Source organism: Schistocerca piceifrons, chromosome 5 (assembly GCF_021461385.2).
Source record: "Schistocerca piceifrons isolate TAMUIC-IGC-003096 chromosome 5, iqSchPice1.1, whole genome shotgun sequence".
In the NCBI taxonomy this organism is placed as follows: Eukaryota; Metazoa; Arthropoda; class Insecta; order Orthoptera; family Acrididae; genus Schistocerca; species Schistocerca piceifrons.
The window spans coordinates 41698294-41704461 of record NC_060142.1 but is presented as its reverse complement, the minus strand read 5'-3'; positions in this window follow the sequence as shown (position 1 = coordinate 41704461).

Genomic DNA, 6168 nt, shown 5'->3' with positions numbered 1-6168 from the left:
TGCAGAGAAGGAAGGAAACGAACTAGATCATCTCCTGGTCAGCGCATTCTACGACTGTGTGGCCATCACCTCTGTAATGCGGCAATGTTTCCGTATTCACTAACGTTCATTTACGGGTATTGTAATGTACTGAGACTGAGCTCGTAAATCTCTACAATTAATTCGGCATTGATGGTAAACTGATACATGTTACTAAAAGAAAGCAGAAAACATGTAATGTTCCTATGTAATGGAGCATGTTATTTAAATAAATAAGCTTTAATGCTTAAAGACACTATTTACTCTTAAACAATCACAATGAACACTCACGTCAGTTTCCAGAGAGTTTTCGCGGAGTCTATCGGAAGCAGTATGCCGATGGCAGTTAGTAGCAGCATACAACCCCGTTCTTGACATACTGAAGCAAAGATGATTTTAGCTCTTGTTTTCTGCCCATGGTATTACGATATTGTGTGCAGGTCTGAAAGAAAAACATGTGTATAATTTCACATTGCTGGGGAAGGGGGAGGCCATAAGCCCAAAAGTCGCACCCCCCCCCCCCCCCCTCCTTCCACAAATACGGCAGTGCCGGTTTGACCCTTTGAAGATACGCAGCTTTATGTACATCTGTGATCAATGGCCTTTTGCGAGGCACCCAAATCCAAATGCCCACTTCGTAATCTTCGCTCGTAAACTGGTTCATTCGGACCAGCATTCACTGACAGAAATTCCTGTCGGGTTTGGAACCGATTGACGAGGAGTGACGCTCATTTTACTTTTTACGCCAACTTGTAGGGCTGTGTGAGATGCAACACTGCGTATACACTTTGGATAGTCTGATACACCAGGAAATGGGGCAGTTTCATTCATGGTGTGATCATGGACTCGTCCAAATCCGACAGCTGCTCTCTGCCTTTCTATTTCGCTCTTCACGTATACCTATCTTACTGCGCAGATTGCATACAACTTACTGGTAGACACACGCCACTTCACACGACCACCTGCTGCCAGTTCTACAGCATCCACAATGCTCCATAGCGACGAGTGAGCTCTTTTAACGACGGTGACTAAAGCATATCTGGTAACCGCATTAACAACATCTTGAGTTCGGAATGAAATTTCCACTCTGCAGCAGAGTGTGCACTGATATGAAACTTCCAAGCAGACTAAAACTGTCTGTCGGACCAAGACTCGAAGTCGGAACCTTTGTCTTTTGTGGGCAAGTGTAACGTTGTTGCTTTAATTTGTTATGAAAGCGGTGCTGATAGGCAATAAAAGCGGGTTAAAAGCTGTGAGCTGTCTGGGGAAGTTAACCTTGCATTACTGAGCAACTGTTTCACCAGGTATCCAGTCTAGCTTACCCAATTTCCAACCAGACTAACATTAATTATAATCTTTTAATAGTCATACGACAACCGGTGATATATATATATATAAGAGAATTTAAATAAAAAGAAATAAATCAGTTTATATTTGGAAATTTATTTTAACATTGATCATTGAAATTTCAGCATACTAAACATGATTCAGAACTAAACTGGTGCCTTATTTAGGATTGTGAAAATGTGAGTTTGTAACCTTACGGAAGACATCAAATATGGAGCCAAGATTGGGAGACTGCATGCAACACTGCATTCATAAAATAACACACGAAGAACGTTGAAACACATGCAAGAGGAAATTAATCACAACCAATCGATTCAATTTTCACCCAAAGTAGTTACGTTCATAGCGCAATCCTGTCCGTCATGAAATTACCACACACTGGTATACTAAATTCATACTAACTCTCTGTGAAATCTTCCCGAAAAGAATAGCTGAGGGCTACTTTGATCATTACACCACATGCTACACGTGGTCAACTTGGTTTACACAAAGAGCGTAACTCCACAATAATTTTGATGATTAAAATAAATTACATCGAAATGCAATTTACGAAACAAAGACCTCGAACCGGTTACTATCGTCTTACCATTAACCTGATGGGTCAAACAATTGTATAAGCGCGTGGTACTGGTCTCACGAAGTACACCCCACGCGGGTTGAACATAAAGAAAACTTGCAATATTGAAAAATATTGTCAAGACGAGACGTTATAATCTCACGCACATTCGCATTTAAGATTTATGATCTTAGTTAGAGTTACTGATCAACACGTGGTTCTACTTCACTCACAAAGTAGTGACAAAGCAACTACTGGAAGATATTCTGAACTTCACACGAGAATTACACTGCGCTGCAATTTAAGATAACATTAGATATTTTAGAGCTAAACCTGAAATAAAGGTGATTAAATTTTCAGTTAGGCTGAACTTAAGAAATCCATTGTCCTACGGACTTAGCAGACACGCGCTTAGCCGGAGATCTTACCACTTCAGACGCTCGCCACGGACAGACTGCCGTGGTCCCTTCCTGAGGGGTGCCTAACAAATGCCAACGGAAGTGGCCAGAGGGGCAGCTTCCTATACCAACATGACAAGAGACGGACAGGACCATACCAAGAATAGAAACCTCTCTGCTTTTAGAAAGCGTAGCTACCTGTTCCGACGTTGGTCCTACTGTTCTCTAGCAGACAGGCTTGTCTGCTACCCTCAAGCATGCAACTAGAAATACATTTGCTCATTCATCCTCTCACACAGAAGGGAAGGGGGATGACAATATCTTATCATATACAGTATATAAAAGAAAGCGGATGTAGATTCCGAATGAGACTGTGTGACATTAATTACATATAAACTGTGTTTTAAGGTGTAGTAGTGTGACAGATCGTTCTTGTTTATGTGTAAAAGTAACACGTTCCACTACTCAGTCTCCTCCCAGATAGAAACGCCACAGAAAATTTAGAAGAGGGATTTATGCCGTAAATGACAACAGATTTAAGAAATTAACATGAAAGGTATCCAACAGAGACTTTTCACAAGTGCTCTGGAAGGTAGGAGAAGTTTGGAAGGTAACAGATTAGTTACTTGCGGAAATAAAGCTGTGAGGATGGGCCGTGAGTCGTTCTTGGGTAACTCAGCTAGTAGAGCACTTGCCCGCAAAAGGCAAATGTCCCTAGTTCGAGTTTCGGTCTCGCACACAGTTTTAATCTGCCAAGAAGTTCCAACAATATGGTTAATCTAGTGGTGAGAGGTTGAGATTTGATTCACTAATTTACAATATGCCGACATTTCTTTTCATGCCCATCACGAACAAGCACTGGACCATCATTGGAAGTGATTACAGAGCAAGTACAGTTACGTGTATGTTACGTCATCTCTTCACTCACATTGTCAACTATCTTTGATACAGACACAAAGGAATTAAACACTTTAGCTGCCGATGGGCACTGATTTATATCACTGGGGCAAGTTGAAAATTTGTGCCGGGCTTGGATTAGAACCCAGGTCTCCCACTTACTAGGCAGATGTGCTGACCACTACGCCATCGAGACAGACCGGTCATCACAACCGTAGAGACTTCCCTAGCATACCTCCTGTTAACCCAAATTCTCAACTTATGCCACACATCACATGTCCGAAAGAACATGTATCATGTACATATAATTAAGGCGAAGATGGCGAATGATCCCTTCAGTGCAGATGCATACCAAGCTCGAACTCTTACGGGAGTCGCGAGATGCCGTTATTAATGAGGCTAATGAGCAGGTGCACTACATCTACATCTACATCTACATGACTACTGTGCAATTCACATTTAAGTGCTTGGCAGAGGGTTCGTCGAACCACAATCATACTATCTCTCTACCATTCCACTTCCGAACAGCGCGCGGGAAAAACGAACACCTAAACCTTTCTGTTCGAGCTCTGATTTCTCTTATTTTATTTTGATGATCATTCCTACCTATGTAAGTTGGGCTCAACAAAATATTTTCGCATTCGGAAGAGAAAGTTGGTGACTGAAATTTCGTAAATAGATCTCGCCGCGACGAAAAACGTCTTTGCTGTAATGACTTCCATCCCAATTCGCGTATCATATCTGCCACACTCTCTCCCCTACTACGTGATAATACAAAATGAGTTGCCCTTTTTTGCACCCTTTCGATGTCCTCCGTCAATCCCATCTGGTAAGGATCCCACACCGCGCAGCAATATTCTAACAGAGGACGAACGAGTGTAGTGTAAGCTGTCTCTTTAGTGGACTTGTTGCATCTTCTAAGTGTCCTGCCAATGAAACGCAACCTTTGGCTCGCCTTCCCCACAATATTATCTATGTGGTCTTTCCAACTGAAGTTGTTCGTAATTTTAACACCCAGGTACTTAGTTGAATTGACAGCCAGAGAATTGTACTATTTATCGAGTAATCGAATTCCAACGGATTTCTTTTGGAACTCATGTGGATCACCTCACACTTTTCGTTATTTAGCGTCAACTGCCACCTGCCACACCATACAGCAATCTTTTCTAAATCGCTTTGCAACTGATAGTGGTCTTCGGATGACCTTCCTAGACGGTAAATTACACCATCATCTGCGAACAACCTGAGAACTGCTCAGATTGTCACCCAGGTCATTTCTACAGATCAGGAACAGCAGAGGTCCCAGGACGCTTCCCTGGGGAATACCTGATATCACTTCAGTTTTACTCGATGATTTGCCGTCTATTGAACTGCGACCTTCCTGACAGGAAATCACGAATCCAGTCGCACAACTGAGACGATACCCCATAGGTCCGCAGCTTGATTAGAACTCGCTTGTGAGGAAAGGTGTCAAAAGCTTTCCGGAAATCTAGAAATACGGAATCACCTTGAGATCCCCTGTCGATAGCGGCCATTACTTCGTGCGAATAAAGAGCTAGCTGCGTTGCACAAGAACGATGTTTTCTGAAACCATGCTGATTACGTATCAATAGATCGTTCCCTTCGAGGTGATTCATAATGTTTGAATATATGCTCCAAAACCCTACTGCAAACCGACGTCAATGATATAGGTCTGTAGTTAGATGGATTACTCCCACTACCCTTCTTAAACACTGGCGCGATCTGCGCAATTTTCCAATCTGTAGTACAGATCTATCGGTGAGCGAGCGGTTGTATATGAGTGCTAAGTAGGGAGCTATTGTATCAGCGTAATCTGAAAGGAACCTAATCGGTATACAATCTGGACCTGAAGACTTGCCGGTATCAAGCGATTTGAGTTGCTTCGCAACCCCTAAGGTATCTACTTCTAAGAAGCTCATGCTAGCAGCTGTTCGTGTTTCAAATTCTGGAATATTCCATTCATCTTCCCTGGTGAAGGAATTTCGGAAAACTGCGTTCAATAACTCCGCTTTAGCGGCACAGTCGTCGGTAACAGTACCATCGGCACTGCGCAGCGAAGGTATTGACTGCGTCTTGCCGCTTGTGTACTTTACATACGACCAGAATTTCTTAGGATTTCCTACCAAATTTCGAGACAGTGTTTCGTTGTGGAACCTATTAAAGGCATCTCGCATTGAAGTCCATGCCAAATTTCGCGCGTCTGTAAATTTTAGCCAATCTTCGGGATTTCACGTTCTTCTGAACTTCGCATGCTTTTTCCGTTGCCTCTGCAACAGAGTTCGGACCTGTTTTGTGTACCACGGGGGATCAGTTTCATCAGTTCCATCTATATCAGTAGTGTGTGGCATAAGATAATAATTTGGGTCTGACGGGAGACATCCTAAAATAGTACATGCAGTTGTGGTGACACTGTGTCCAGATGCCATAGTGCGCAGTCAGCACGTCTGCCTAGTAAGCAGCAGACTCGGATTCGAATACCTGTCTAGCATAAAGTTTCAACTTGCCCCATTGATGAGAATCAATGCCTGCGGGCAGCTAATGTCTTTAATTCCTTTGTGGCTTGATTCGCAACGGGTGCAGTGTCAAAATGGTGTCTGTTCTTTGGCGTATGTACGAAAGAAGGGACACCACGTATGCATGGTGGACCATTTTAATCCATAATGGGGAATAACTGGGGATGGAGGTGAGATAGAGCAACCTGTTTCAGATAAAAGCTGTTGGTGGCAAAGAGGATCACGCTTTGCTACTAACGGTCGTGACCTTGAACGTGATTTTCAAGATGATTTGGAAGTTAAAGAGATTTAAAAAAATAAAAACCGTAATATTTAATACAAGATTTGAAAAGAGCGGTAAGTTTCACGTTGAAAATGATACATTATCCACGGTCATGGCTAGTTCACTGAAGGTCAAATAAACATGTTTCTAGTTTTA